The sequence below is a fragment of the Mus musculus genome, chromosome X (genome assembly GCF_000001635.26).
Source record: "Mus musculus strain C57BL/6J chromosome X, GRCm38.p6 C57BL/6J".
NCBI classification, from domain to species: Eukaryota; Metazoa; Chordata; class Mammalia; order Rodentia; family Muridae; genus Mus; species Mus musculus.
This window is the reverse complement of record NC_000086.7, coordinates 57,195,735-57,212,142: the sequence shown is the minus strand read 5'-3', so window position 1 is coordinate 57,212,142 and position 16,408 is coordinate 57,195,735. Positions and strand designations below refer to the sequence as shown.

At 41.0% G+C, this 16,408-nt stretch overlaps 1 long non-coding RNA gene across 1 annotated transcript; it reads right to left on the bottom strand.

The window, feature by feature from the left end:
* Positions 1-7,764: 7,764 nt before the first annotated feature.
* Positions 7,765-11,506, bottom strand: Gm14718 (predicted gene 14718). Its single transcript, NR_038463.1, has 2 exons — positions 11,372-11,506; positions 7,765-8,387 (listed from the first exon to the last, which is right to left on the bottom strand). It is a non-coding gene; the product is annotated as a predicted gene 14718 (long non-coding RNA).
* Positions 11,507-16,408: the final 4,902 nt, after the last annotated feature.

Below are 16,408 nucleotides of genomic sequence, written 5' to 3'. Positions count from 1 at the left end.
CTGAAATGGTGTCTTCTGACCAAGAATGGGACAGAGGCAGCATGAGAAGACTGTCAAAGTGGCCGCCTTACTCAGGATTAGTTAAGAGCGCACAATCGTCGCAACCCACACTTCCTGGAAAATGTGCTTCGTAGTCTTCTGTCCCAGCAAAAAAAGTTACGTAAAGGGTTTTTCTTTTCTTTTCTTTCCTTTTCTTTTTTTAAATCACACCCATATCATTCACTTCCAGGCTTTCCCTTTTGTTAGTAAAGAAGAAACGGGTTTCTTCTTCCATACATTCATTCTTGCCTTGAAATGTCAGACTTCTTAAAAGACAATGGCAGTATTTTTCCTATTGCTCTCTAAAGTTTGGGGTTCACCAGTTTCAAGGAAAGTGACAAATGAGTCCACTAGTAATAAACTTATTTCAATTTCAATCTTACTAACATAAATCTGGAACCTGGTATAAAGTTAAAGGACTAGATGTTAGCAAATATAAGGACTGATTTCATGTCCAGTGTGCCGCCCCTTAATTGCTTCTCAGGACTTTGATTCTTTAATCTCTAAGCTCAATAAAATCTTTCTAGCTTTACTAGTCAAAACTACATGTCATAAAGCAAAAAAAGGGCTCCACATTTATTAAATAAGATGTAGCTAGAAAGAGAATTTATGTAAAAAACAAACCAATAAAAACGTTGGTGAAAAGCAAAGCTAGCTACGGTGTTTGGGAAATCAGACAGAAACTTGGGGACTGAAGCTAAAGGCAATGATTAGCCTAATTCGGCCACATTCTCTGTCTTCACAGTTACAGTCCACTATACTGATATGTAGCTAAGGATATGAAAACTGAGCTTCAGCTGAGAAACCTGGATTCTAGTCCTTGCTGTACTAATAAATTCCTACGAACTCCCAGTAAGTCACTTTGCCTCTCACTCTCCCCTACACAAAGGGCTTTGCCTAACCCATAGGTTTTGGAGAAGACAGACTAAAGATGCTAAGGAAAAAGACTTTGGAGGCATCTCACACAATATATAGTTATCCCTATTTTTTTTAACAGTTTTCATACCCTATGAAATGAGTTTTCCAAATGATTCCTAACTCTTTATATGATGAACAAACTAAGCTGAGGCCAAACCACCTCAGGTTGTGACACTGTTTTCGGAAGTATACATGTATGAATGGCCATTGTGATGTCATATCAGATAACCTTCAAACTAATACAGCTGTGGAAATCTCTCTCCCACATCCCAACTTCCTGTATAGAAACTGGTAAAATTGCTTTGGTGATTCCTACAAACTTGTTTCAAGAGACAAATAGGAAATATAAACACTGCTCTGCTAGGGATGCTGTCTGTGTAGTTAGCACCTGCTGTCTTCTCCTCCCACGCCTCAGCATCCTGTCCTGGGCCCAAACCTGTGCAGTTTTTTTTTTTTTTTTTTTACTACATCTGCTAAGGGGGTGGCTTCAAAGCAAATGATAAACTTTGATCAGTCAAGTCAGAAGCATTGGTTCTTAGACAAGTGATCATAGCTTGGGCTCAAGGCTGTGTTCCAGGTCAACTTGACATAATTATAGAAAGTTCAGTTTACAAAGGCCTTGTGAAGATCAGCTTGGCACAGCCAAGCTCAAGGGAGAGGTTGGTACAGGCACCTTGGACAGGCAATCAGGGTTTGCTTTTGTGATCAACTTCAAGAAAGTGTTGTAAAACCTCCCTGCTCCCACTTTTTCATCTCTAGACTCCTGAAGCCTGACTTTTGCCCACAATATAACACTGAAACGGGCGCTTCAGCTATTAGCTCAGTTATAGCTTGGGCTGAATGCTTTTTAGCATTTCTCTTTAGTGCCTTCTCTCTTATTCTCCTGACCTATTTTTCTACCATCCTCCTGAATACTCTCCACCCTTAAATCCTCTAACACCAAGGCCTCCTATTACTCCATTTTCTTTTCCACATTTACATAGTGTAATTGGCTATGCAAATTGTACGGGTGTCAGGTATACCGCATGATGTATGCATTGTAAAATGGTTGATCATGTTTTAAAGTAGTTATTTTACAGGCTACCTGTGATGTGTCCTGCTCAGACATTCCTCGTTTGAGTTTCTCTCCTTGTGTCTAAAAACATAGCTGTACTCCACTACTGGGACTTTATATGGCTTAGTTAATACTACATACTCCCCTTGCTCAAGTCACAGGACACCCATGGATCTAGAGAGTTGTTTCCTCTTAGAATGGTCTGTATTCTTCATTTGATCTTTGTTTGTTCCTCGTATACATCTTTAACTGTAGCACTCAGGAGTCAGAGGCAGGTGGATCTCTGTGAGATCCAAGGCAGCCTAGTCTACAAAGCAAGTTCCAGGACAGCTAGAGCTATACACAGAGAAACCCTGTTTCAAAAAACACAAACAAAAGTAAATCTTTGATTTTTCTCTTTTTGTAATTTTCTGTCTTTCCTTTCCCTCCATTTTCCTCTTTCTTCTTCCTGAAGAGAGGATTTCTGAGCTGGCAACGGTTCTTTTCTATCACAGTAATTGGTGCCACCTAATTGCAGAGGCGAGAGACCTGAGAGTCATTCATGAGCCCTTCTTTTGTCTTACAGAGATGGCTGTCCAGCTCCAGTGAGCTTCTTTGTCCCCATACTTCTTGACTACTGCTACTCTTCACTCTCCTGTCAATGGCCAAACCCAGGCCTCCACCTGCTCCTTGTCTTGCCTTCCTAAACTGCAGTACCTCAAATTGTCTCCTTGCTTGCTTGCTTTCCTGCCCTCCACACCATTAGATTAAATTAAAATCTTTTAAGTGACCATATTAACCAATCTGATTGGAATCAAGACTCGGTCCCAGACTCAAGGAAGTGCAATGACATTTGTCCTGACATGTCAACATGGCTATGTCATGCTGGACTTGTATTTTAAGTCATTCTTTCTATCTCTTTCCCTCCCTTGCTCTCCCTTTCTTCCTCTTTACCTCTCACCCCCTCTTTCTTCTCTTTCCCCTCCCTTCTTCCCTACTCCAGCCCCAAAGGCCTCTTTTTTTTTGGCTAGGCAAATACTTTACACTAAACTATATTACCAGAGCCGCCGCAGCCACCTCCTCCACCACCGCCTCCTCCTCCTTCTCCTCTTCCTCCTCCTTCCATGTCCTTTTCAGAATAGTCTTTTCTGCACAATGCAACAATGGCTAACTTTCCAGTTTCGACACTTTAGCTCTATTCTGATGTCAGATTCTGAGACAAAAGGCCTTCCTGTTGAAACATCCTATACTTATTTCTCTCTAATACTGAGAAGGTTGGCCATTGTGGTAGGCCCCACTAAGAAATCTGCAGTTAAGCCTGTGACAGTGAAGTGTCCTTGTAATCCTAGCAATTGGGAGCCTGTGGCCAGAGTATGGTGAAATTGATATCATCTTAGTCTACATAGACCCCTTCTTAAAATGAACAGAAACTATAATACCTAAAATAAAAAATAAAACCTTCAAGTGCCTACATCTAGAAATGACTCTCAAACTTTGTTCTCAGTAAATACGTAGATTTATGGCATGCATGACAGTACTTGGACTGCTAATTGAATGTTGACCACCACTGTTTCAGTTTGTACAAAGTTAGGTCTATGTGAATTGTCTCATTTTTTCAGTTCTGATACCGACTTTCTTAAGTCTCCTTTTCTTGTGCTACTTTTTTTTTTTTTTTTTTGCCAAGCTAGTAACTGATCTGTAACCAAAAACTATATAGGGAAAAATTCTTTCCGTGTATTTTACTTCAAAAACTTGCTTTGGGTGTGAATATACTTGTGGTTCCAATCTTATATAGATAATCTAAAATACAGTCATAATTTCTGCAAGGAAAAATATTTCTAGTGTATATGAAAGAGTTAACTATATTGGTGTTCTGCTTGTTATATGAAGGGTGTCACAGAGGCTGCTCTTTTTTTCCTAAATATGCTGGAAGATTATCCACTAGAGGATACATTTTTTTTTTATTTTCAGCACAAGAAATGAGCAACTCCCTGCCCACATTTCTTCCCTCGTCTTTCACAAACCATTGATGCTCATCCCTGCTCATCATGCATGTTAAGCTAGGTTTGTTTCCCTTCACACACTGTACCTTTTTGTACTATTCCCTATGTACAGGCTGGATCCCTGTCCCTTGACACTAATGCCTGATATGAAATACCCCCTCCCACAACATGCCCACATCTGTGTTTAATTTATCATATTTGTCACATCCTATCATATTTGATTTGGCTGACATCTCTGTCATGAGCTTCTAGAACAGGATGTTCGTTTTGGTAATTTCAGAGTCCTTGACATCTGAAGAAGTGTAAGAAATTAGTTAATATAACTAAACTGTCTTTTAATGCGATAGAAAGAGAAATTACAAAATGTTTTAAGCTGGAAGAATACCCCTGGGATGAGCTGGGGCTGGAGAAATAGCAAAGTAGTTAAGAGTACTGGCTGCTCTTGCAGTGGATCTGGGTTTGATTCCCAGCACCCACATGGTGGCTCACAAGCATCTGTAACTCCAGATTCAGCGGATCCATTCCTTTTTCTGATCTTCTTGTGTACCAAGCATATATATGGTACATATACATACATGCAGGCAAAATAAAAACTACTCAAACACACACACACACACACACACACACACACACGGGAGAGAGAGAGAGAGAGAGAGAGAGAGAGAGAGAGAGAGAGAGAGAGAGAGAGAGAGAGAGAGAGAATAGGAGGAGGAGGAAGAAGAAGGGGAAGAAAAAAAGGAGAAGGGGGAGGGGAGGAGAAAGAGTACTGGCTATCCTTGCTGGTGATACAAATCAGAATACATTTGCTTTGAAACTTCTGCCAGTCGTTTAATTTCTCTTGTGTCTGGACTCAGTTTTATTTGCTTATTTTGTCCCCTCTTTTCCCATTGTCAGTTTTCCTGAAATATCTAGTGATCTTTAGTTATCTATCCATATCCTTTGTTATAAGGCCAGGTCTCACCATGTAGCCATGGCTGGCCTGAAACTAGTTCTTTAGAGCTGCCCCATGAGGTCTGGGACTTGTAAATATGTATTGCCATGCCCTGCTAGTGTTCTGCTCTAATTTATGAGTGGGAATCTGTCTTGATTTTTATGAGTAGATACCATGGGTTTCCTCTATAATTGTGTTGATATTTCCCCTGAAGACATCTCTCTGCAATGAAAGAGCTGGGTGTGGCTTCTGTTTAAGTGTGTGGGGCCTGTCAATAAGCAGGGTTCCCTTTAGGTTGTGTGGGTAGAGAGACAGGAAAACCAAGGACCCTCTCCAGATGATAAGGAAAGGAGGTGGAGTTTTCTGAAGGTGGAGTTTAGAGACATTCAGTCTTGGCTGATTGATGCTGCTTTTCCTCTGGTTTATTCTTCCCATCTTCAGAATGCTACCTAGATCCTTTTCTAGATAACTTTAGCCTGAGGGTGAAGGCTGAAAGCTGATGCTCACAAAAAATGTTGCTAGGGAGCAGGGCATGGTGGCACACGCCTTTAATCCCAGCACTCGGGAGGCAGAGGCAGGTTGATTTCTGAGTTCAAGGCCAGCCTGGTCTACAACGTGAGTTCCAGGACAGCCAGGGCTACACAGAGAAACCCTGTCTTGGAAAAACAACAACAACAACAACAACAACAACAACAAAAATGTTGCTAGGGGACTTACAAGTTCTAGAGGCTAGCAATAGCCTGCAATATTTGAGGTGGGGTTATGGGGCCTCAATGACCAACAATTCCAAAAGAGCTAATCCATTCCTGATATGAGGCTTTTTGTTTAGTTCTGTGGTATCTAGTAGGAAACATTACTGCTCCGTTATAGGGTTACCCATATACATTCTTTTTATGTTTATGTTGTAGGAAGCTTCTACCATAGTGGTTTGTGACATGATTTTTTTTCAGAAGGGTTTAGTTTTAGTTATCCCCGTACTCCCTCCTGTATTATGGCTTCCCATCCCCCATACCATCTAAGCCTTTCTGTTCTAGTATTCACTCTTCCCTCTATATATCACTCCATTCTATATTCCCTCCCTCTTGAATGGCCTGTTATTCATTTCCTGACCCCATAGGGTATTTTGAATGAAACACATATCTAAAGATTCAAAACTAATATCCACAAATGAGAAAAGACATGGGACATTTTTCTTTCTGAGTCTTGGTTACCTTGCCCAGAATGATTGCTTCTGGTTCCATTCATTTCCTGTGAATTTCATAATTCCCATTTCTATTAATAGCTCAATGACATTCTACCATGTAAATGGAACACATTTTCATTATCCGAATATCTGTTGACGGACTTCTAGGCGTTTCCAGTTTCTGGCCATTATGAATAGAGCAGCAATGAACATGGGTGAGCAAGTATCTCCATAGAAAGATGTAGAAACCTTTAGGGATATCCCTGAGAGTGGTATAGCCGGATTACCTAAATCTATATCTAGTTTTGAAAGGAACCTTTACATGGATTTCCATAGTAGCTACAACAGCTTGCACTTTCAATAGCAGTAAATAGGCATTTCCCTTTTCCCACATATATGCCAGCATTTGCTGTTGGCATGCCCAAGACCTGTGCAAGCCCAAACCAGATCAAATCCCAACATGGGGATGGGAGGTGGGCACATGGCACCATCCCTAGCTGAGGAAGCTAATAGCTGCTTGGAGACAGTTTTACTTAATAATGCAGTTTGTACCAGGTTGACTACCCTTCAGTGTAAGTTCATACTTATGAGAACATATGAACAAAAGAAACTGGACTTGGTGGGCTAAAAAAGGACATGAAGCTAGCTGAGTAGGGAAAAGAAATGGATCTAGGAGGTGATGAGGGAGGAAGGGTAAATATAATTAAAAGGAATTTTTATAAAAATTCTCAAAGAACTAATTAAAAAGCCAAAAAGTAATTACGTTATATATGATTTTGTGGATTACGACAATGTAATATTCTGAAAATATCTCTCACGTTCTAGGAGAATGGAACTTTTGCTAGGTCTCACAGTCAATGTTACAAAAACTTAAGTCATTTAAGACCTGCTGTGTGTTTAACTTGCTTTTAAGAGAGCAATGCAACAATTGACATCATTTGCCTTGCATTTCCCAAGTAATCGACTTTTACAACCTAAGCTAATGTATAGCTGTGATCTATACATTAAGATTATGGTACATGTGGTATATATTCTGACTGACATAAATATATATGAATATTTTGCTGCTTTTTGGCAAATACAGATATTAAAATCAACTTCCTCAAATATCCCAGAAATATTGAAAGCATCCAAGATAACAATGACATTTGTTATCTTGGTCAGTTAGGATCAGCTGGAGCCAGAGACCTAGTCCTTGTAAAACTCTGTTAAAGATTTCTGTCAAGTATCCTATTCCATCCCCATGTGGTGCGTTTTGTCCTGCTCAATGATACAGAGCAAAGCCCTTTGTTAGGAACAGTCACACACAGGCAGAAGACACAGACACAGGGACAAACAGATTCACAAGGAAGCCTTCAGGCAGGTACTGATTCAGACTCATGCAACAGAGAGAGGATTCAAAACACAGGGAATATGAAGTAGACAATTCAAGTCTGGACTTGCTCTTGGTAAAACGACACCAAAGGGAAGTAGTTGTGTTGATGTTGTTGTTGTTGGTGGTGGTGGTAGTGTGTATGTGTGTGTGTGTGTTTATTTATTTAAGTGGAAAAGGCATTTAATTTTGAAAATAACATATTTTTATTCACTTCATAGGGATTGCCACATATACCAAGCAAACAGAAGAAAGCAGAGGCTGTTTGACAGGAACTGTATTTCCTTTTCTTTTATTCTGTTTACTTTTATTTATTTTTTCTAATAGTATATTTATGCCATAACAAATAATCCTGTACTTAAGCACTCATTTAAATACACTGCAGTCATTTTATAATCCCCAGAAAGCCAAAATTCATGTTTTTCTTAACATTGGACAATCAACCTGTAACCTTAAGTCACACCACAGCCATTCATTTCTTCTAGATAGATCAAACCATAGCAAAAAAATAAAAAATAAACCAAAAATAAACATGTGTTGTAATTTACTCTTTTCTTTTTGTTTGTTTGTTTGTTTCTTTCTTTCTTTCTTTTTCAAGACAAGGTTTCTCTGTGTAGCCCTTGTAGCCCTGGATGTGTTCAGCTTGCACATGTTTTATATATACTTTCTTCAAAGTCATGTAGCCTTCCATGCAAACTTCTGTATGGCCTTACAAATTTGGGTTGTACCAATGAGATTCTCCATGTGACTCTGAAGCACAAAGAAAGATCTTGTGATCTTTGGTATCTCCATCCAAGATGCTGTACTTTCTGGTTACATTAGCAGGAGGCAATTTCAAAAGTCACTCCCTTGAATCAGTTCATTTGGTTGAATCAATGTTCACTGAGTAGCCAAGTGCTGAGCTGGACCTGGGGATACAAACATGAGATGAACTTGAAAGTTGAATCATATGTGACAAGTCTTAGAATGTAGTGTTATCTGTTTCCCTTGGCTTTCATAACTTGGAACATGTCCCCATTTCCACTCTTCAGAATATTCTGGTTGCTTCTATTTACTATGACATTGCACAGGCCCAGGTGGAATAAGCTAGGGAAGGCCCGGGGATAACCACCTCTAGTATAGACACAGGAAGTTGGGAAGGCAACTGCTTGGAGTGTTCGCCTGGTTTCGGGTATTCATTTCCACGATGGAATCGGAATCCTCAGTATCAGTATCGACCAGCTGCCTGCCTCCATCCAAGGTCTCCAAGGTGAACTTTCATTCATTCATTTTGGAGGTAGGTTTAAACAAGGTCTCACTATGTAGCTCAGGCTGGCCTCTCACAATTAGCTTTTTTTTTTTTTTTTTTTTTTTTTTTTTTTTGGTTTTTCGAGACAGAGTTTTTCTGTGTAGCCCTGGCTGTCCTGGAACTCACTCTGTAGACCAGGCTGGCCTCGAACTCAGAAATCAACCTGCCTCTGCCTCCCAAGTGCTGGGATTAAAGGCGTGCGCCACCACACCTGGCTTCACAATTACCTTATCTCATCCCGAATGTTGAGATTATTGTCATATGACATGACATGCAGGTAAGAATAACTTTCTTTTTGGTTCAACTAAAAATATTTAAAACTTTTAGTGTGTGTGAATACGTGCCATGCCAGGATGTGGATGTTAAAGGACAATTTTGGGGGGTTGGTTAAGTCCTTCCATGTGTATATTCTAGTGGATAACACTCAGGTCTTCAGACTTGGTGGCAAGCACCTTTACCTAGTGAGCTATCCTGTCAAATCTCTACTGTATGTAAATTTTTATAAGAGAATAGTACTGAGATTCTTAGACAAGAATCAATGGCTCCCATTGAGAAGTAAAGTTGTAACGCAAAGGACACATTTTACTTTTTGCTCTATATTCACTGAACAAACAATTTTACCTTTATGAGAAGGTATTTCTGACAAACTTTATATTGAAGTGAAGGACACAAAGCATAAGTGAAATGAATTTTCACAAGGTAGACACACTTATTGTGGTCATCATCCAGATTTTAGTCCTACTCTCTCAGAAGAATCCTTCCAACCACCTTCATGTCTCACAGTGATAACCACTACTATGTTCTCTATGACCAAGGACTACTTTTGACTGGCTGGCGGTACCAGCTTCTTATCCTACTAGCATTTGGTATCATCCACATTTTTTATTGTAGTCATTCTTATAGCTCTGTAATATTATCTCATCTTGCCCTTCATTTGTATTTTATGTTTCACATCTTCATGGAATTTTTCTGAGTATTTTTTAGTTGTCTTTAAAAAAAAGGAGTTATCATTTTAATTTTAAAAATATATATGTGTATATATTTGTAGGCATGTGCACATGTGGCTAAAGTGCCCATGGAGAGCAGAAGAAGGAGTTAGAATTATAGATGGTTGTGAGCCATCCAACACAGATACAGTATGTACACAAGTCCTCTGGAAGACCAATAGAGATCTTAATTGCTGAGCCATCTCTCTAGCCCTGTCTTTGTCCCTGAACAAGAAGATTATATAAGGCTCTACTGTGTGCAAGGCATAGCGTATGTTCATCAATGTTCTTTTCCTGTCCTTTTTGGAAAGCCTGAAAATAGTGTCAGTGAGAGAGGGTGTCTTTGGCATAGTTTATGGCCTCTATCTGGGAGAGAATGTGACTTTTCTTTCTCTGTCATTATGAGGAAAAACCCCTCAGAGGCATGTATCATAGGTAAGATTCTATCTCCTGAATAACATACACTTCTCTCCACTTATGTACAAGAAGAGCTTCCTCCAAGGCAAACCTAGAAAAAATGTATAACCATAACAGGGCTTTTGGAAGTCATTGGACCTTCTTTCTGTAGGACTCTAACATCTACTTCTAGTGTATCCGACACAAAGACACTGCCCCCATAGCAGCTTTCTGTATAATTTCAAAAGGTTCTTCCATTGATGTTTCCTATGGAAAGACCACCCAGGCTAGCTAACAATAATGGATATTATGCTGTCAAGTCATTACTCAGCGTTCAACAGGTGCTGGGCTCTCTGATAGGTCTGGAGATCCAAAGTGAAGGCAGAAAGGCCTGCCAGCTATGAAGATACAAATGCAAAGAGAATATTAACCACAGTGCAGTGGGTAAGCACTGTCCTAGAGAAATGCTGGTGGAGCTGTGCTTAGAAACATGGAAGAGAAATACTCACAAGGGTGCATGTGCTCAGGAGCACCAATGACAAGGAGGGGGAAGAAGATGTGAGAGGGTAAGGAAGGTTTCCTGAAAGAAAACATCAGAGTGTCTAGGAACTTTTCTGGTCTAGGAAAGAATGCAGTGGTACTATGGGGTAGTATGTGGAAGGACCAAGAGGCTGAAGGTCAAGAGCTCCATCTCCACTTGCTCTAGTATTCGGGGGACAAAAGCATTGTCCTGGGGTCTTCACAGCAAGAAGTTACGTGTATGTTTTAGCCTGCCTTTTAATTTTTCAATCCACCATATGCATTAGTCTCAGCCTGCCTTATGCATCTTCCTTTGGGGGCCTCCAAAACTATCGTGTAGCTTCTATATCTAGACATCTTCCTGTCTAGCTTTTTCCTGCCCGCTCTGAGTTTCCACTACCTAATCCTACCTCTTATTTTAACTTGTTAGAACCCTCCTCTCTCTCTTCTCCTCTCTGCATAAGGTTGTCTTCAGCTCTGACCTTTCTGAGTTATGTTCCTGACAACTTCTGGTGAGGGCATTGCTTCTAAAATGTGTTCTCTGCTCCCAACTCAGCCTCAAGATGTCCTCAAAGGACCCTGTCTTCCCAAAGGGATCCTGATTAGGAGACGTCTAGTTCTACCAGCAGTGTCTCCTAGGGCAAACCCTATGTTTTCTTTATAAAAGGGAACAACTGAGGGTCAGAGAAAAGGAGTGACTTACCAAGTCAGATAGCAAAGGAGTTGGGTTGCTAAGGCTAGCCTGAGTTGAGTCTCTTGGATTCCATCCTCATGTTCTTTGTCTCAAAGCTCGGGGCTTCAGGGCGGCAGCAGGCTCCCACCCACTGCTTGCACTGTGCATCCATCTCTCTCAGCACTTCCTGCCTGAGCTACTTCATTACTCCCCACCAGAGCTAGCCAGTCTGTGCTTCTGACTCAGTCAGCTAAGCAAAGGACATGTAGTCATGTCTTTAGATGATTAAAGAAACACTAGAGACAGCAAACTTTTTTTTTCTAGTTGGGTAGGAGGTGTTGATGGTGTAAAAGGAGGTGGAGGCATTCAAATAAATAGTAAGTTTAGAGTGACAGGTAATCAATCTCTCAGCGTAAGCTATAGCAGGAAAGAAAGCTACGTGGAAGTATTATATTAAAAGATGTAGGGTTATCTAGTAGATATATTATTATGTCAATAAAGTATTTTCACTAGTTTAGAGGGGGTCAGTCAGGATATTGAAAATACCATGGCAAAAATAGGGTGTTCCCATGGATCCACTTTTGTAAAAACATGGGAGTATCTCTGAAGTATCTACAAATGGTAGTTAGGAATTATCTTAGTTTTCCCTCCATCTTTGCATCCCTGCCATTTTTTTGGTCTACAAGCCAAAGTGCTTTCAGAGCTATAGTGTCATGGGTGCTCTTTAGTGAATGAATGGAATTAGAACTTCTCTCAGTTGCACTGCCCCAGAATCCACAGTGCCATATGGGTAATGATCAGTGTTCAAGGGTTCCCACCTGAGCACACTCACATCCAACCTAATGGCACTGGTTTGGAATCAAGGTATTTTCTGCCTGAGGAGAGAAGAAAATCCCCATGACCTTTATAGTTACTAGGTTGCTTGTGCCTATAGAGCTATCTCTTCTTCTTCTTCTTCTTCTTCTTCTTCTTCTTCTTCTTCTTCTTCTTCTTCTTCTTCTTCTTCTTCTTCTTCTTCTTCTTCTTCTTCTTCTTCTTCTTCTTTTGTTTTTTGTTTGTTTGTTTGTTTGTTTTTTTCGAGACAGGGTTTATCTGTGTAGCCCTGGCTGTCCTGGAACTCACTCTGTAGACCAGGCTGGCCTCGAACTCAGAAATCCACCTGCCTCTGCCTCCCAAGTGCTGGGATTAAAGGCGTGCGCCACCACACCCAGCAGAGCTATCTCTTGAGATGGGATAACCAACTACATGGAAGCACGATTCAATAACTAGTGGGAGTGACACTTTGTGAGGTTGAATGTGCCCTCCAACATTCAAATCCATGTGGGACCTGTTTATTTAATCTTATTGAGAAATAGTTCTGGCAGCAGTTGATAGTTAAATTAAGTTGATGCCATACTAGGGGAGGGAGCCTAATTCAGTGGCTGTTATCCATATTAAAGAGACAAATTTGCACTTGCTCTTAGCTAAAAGTCAAGTCCAAGAAGCAAATAAAGAAGGCAATTTAGACTTGGTTTTCCTCTCTCCTCCCTCTTCCCTCTCTCTTTCCCCTTTCACACACACACACACACACACACACACACACACACACATACAAGAGAGAGAGAGAAAGAGAGAGATGGGGGAGGGAGAGGGGGTTCTCTAAGACCATCAGAAAACACAGATATTTATGATTCATAACAGTAGCAAAATTATAGTTATGAAGTAGCAATGAAATAATATTATGGTTGGAGGTCACCACAACATGAGGAAATGTATTAAAGGGTCTCAGCATTAGGAAGGTTGAGGACCACTAATCCAGGATGTAAGCTATGTAAAAGCAGCACTTGTCTTTCTTCTTCACAGAGTTGTCTTCATTAGAGTAGTCCTGGAATATAGTAAGAGCAACACATTTTGCTTTGAATCATTCTGTAATTATCCTTCAGTGAAAGCAAGCTTCTCCTGATTTTGTTCAAATCAGGCTGTGATATTCTGCTGAAGATGGGCAGGGTTGCTGAGCGGTTCTGCTAGTGGTCTTTCTTGTCTGTCCTTTCATGTCCTAACAATGACATATCTCCAGATAAGAGATAGTTTGGTTCATTCTTCAGTCTACCCTTCCATATAACCTGCAAGGAGGCTTCCATAGGTTGACAGTGCATGATGTAGGACAAGGGGTGGCACTGGAAGCTTTCCCTGTCCAATCACAGCATATCCCAGTGTAATACAGGTCTGAGATGAAGGAAGGAAGGCTCTGTGTGGATGTGTGAGCTTTGTCGCCCATGCAGTGATTTCTTTCTGGATCAAAGAAACAGAAAGACAGATGAAGACACAAGTTGGAGTGATACCGCTGGTTGGAATAGTTTAGGAACAAAAACAATGAAAAAGAATCTGGAATTTAAAAAAGAACGAGTCAGAAGGAAAGAGAGGTGAAATAGATGGGAAGCCTTAAATGGAAAACCAACTGGAAGTAGAGAACAGAGGGCTGTAGGCTGAAGGGTCATAACTCTAGTTGCCCAGAATTTATGCTAAGTTTGCCCTACGCCAGTTCTCTGCCAAGGGCAATCTCCCCAGGGATTGTTTTCCCTGCTGTGGCCTGGCCTCTAGGTCTCTTTCAAATGTAAATCCTCCTGGAAAACTACCTTGGAAGGGAGGTTTTAAAGGGGGTAAAAAGGCTCAACCAGTTTTAAGAAAGTTGCCTTTAAAAGGTACAGCCTTCTTACTCAGAGACTCTTTGTGAGTGAGAGTCAAAGATTTGGGAATAACACACATTTTTGAATCCAGGTAAGGCCATATCCATTTTGGTAAAGGATGTCTTCCTGACCTGTGGGATGCCCTAAGATGAGAGGAGGCTCTGGGCTGTTTTCTATTTTTCCAGCGATGCTTACTGCTGCTACCAGATTTCTCGGCTCACTCTTCTACTTAATATTTGTCACAGAAATGAAAGATTCATGCTGCTCCACCAAAGTCTCAGACTCAGGAAACAGAAGGTGGTGGACAGAATGAGGCTTATTCACAGTGAACACTGAAAAAGATAGAGGAACTTAAAAAAAAAACAACACAGATCTCATCTTAACAGTTGGGGATCATATAGGGCCTTTATAAGAGAAAGGGAGAAAGAAAGAAAGAAAAAGAGAGAGGGGGGGAGAGGGAGAGGGAGAGGGAGAGGGAGAGGGAGAGGGACAGAGAGAGAGAGAGAGAGAGAGAGAGAGAGAGAGAGAGAGAGAGAGAGAGAGAGAGAGAAGAGAAGGGAAGGGAAGGAGAGACATGAGTGAGACCTCAGGTAGGAAATCCCTGATAGGAGAGCCTTTCTCTCCAGAGCAAGGGTCCTAAATAAGAATTGTACCTCAGTTCCTGGGGGCATTTCTTTTGAGATATTTAAGTGTATAAGCTGAGGAAAGGAGACCTTGTAGAGGTCTGTCTGCAGCTTTCATTTATTTATTTAGATTGAGACAACATCTTACTCCATCTTACTCTGTATCCCAGTATGGCTTTTTTTTTTCTTTCTTTCTTTCTTTTTTTTTTTTTTTTTAGATTAAGCTGGTCCTGAACTTATGGTTTTTCTGCCCATATCCCCACTGCCCTGTGCTGGAATGAGCTCTTAAAAGTGAGGAACAGATTGAGAAGGGGGAGATGGAAGTATTTAGTTCTACTAGAACCATCTTCCCTAGAAGTTTGGTGTTCTGTTATTGATTGTATAAAATATGATCCTAGCCAGATCTGATAGACATACCTGAAATACCAGCACTCCAGAGACTGAGGCAGGAGGACAGCAAATTTGAGGCCACTGCAAGGTACAGAGTGAGAATTTGACTCAATTAAAAGAAAATGTAAGCCAACTCAAAATGCCAATCTAAACTGTCACTGGAGCATCTATGGCTAAGAATTAATGCACACTGTCTTCTAGAGCTTCTATCATAAATTTCCTCTCCTCTTGCTCTTCCTTTCACTCCATCTTTTCAAGATAGCATCTTACTATGGTAGTTCAAGCTAACCTCGAATTTACAGAAACGCTTCTCCCTCAGTCTCCAAAGAGCTGGGATTACAAGCCTGGGCCACTAGCTTCTTAAGCAAAACACCTGTCACAAATCTGCTCTCATTTGACAGCAGAATGTCTCTGTTTGTTCAGTTTAGGGTATGTAATTAAGAATTTTTCCAGTAGTGTGGAATTTGGGCATGTCTTTCACAGCCCTGGGGGACAATGCTACTTGCTGCACTTTCAGAGCTAGTGCTTCTGAAACCGGAAGTGTGAAGAGGGCTGACTTAGTGCTACTACTTTCTCTTACTCCTGTAAGAAAGAGGAAAGACTGCACTCGTTAGCAGTGATGTGCCAAACCACAGTAGAGGTTTTGTAAAGAGGAGCATTTGTGGCTTTTGCACACGTTATTCCTAAACGAAGGCCGGGGACAGCGTATGACACTATTCAAAGCAGCTTCTGGATTGGTATTTCACTGAAACGAACATCTTTGTGCAAGACCGGAAAGACGAAATCTATGTTTCATGACCTCTGCAGGAAAGAAATAGTTACACTGTGGAACATTCTAGAGCAGCAGGCTCAAACCATGGCCCCGGAAGAATAGTAGGCCTTTGGGTAGGAGGGGGGTAAAGAGGGAAAATCTAATGCTCAATAAGGTTTCTGATAGTTTTCCACTCTCTCCCCGTCTCTGCTCACCTCCAGCCTAGCATATGGGCTAGGAAAGCCAGGAAAGGAGAAAGTAGAGGAAATAAAGAAGAGAAGAATGCCAATTTCAGGAAGTCCAGAACTTCTCGCACACTCAAGTTGCCTGCAAAAAGCCTGAGTCTATATCAGACACCCAGCTGTACTAATAGTGCACCTGGGTGTCCCAGGCATGACAACACAGTCCTAGAGCAAGTCAATGCTGAGTCGGAAATGATCCAGGCTGAGGGCAGATAGAAATGAGTGCTCTGTTCCGGACACATATGGACTCAAGATTTTTTTGGTAGTGAAGTAGCTGCTTTATGACCAAGATCCCCTGAGTTCCTCTCCTACCTTCCCTCATATACATGAGAAGGGTTTTTCTTGATATTACTTACCCTCTCAAAGAAGAGATCCAATGGAACTGAACACAATTG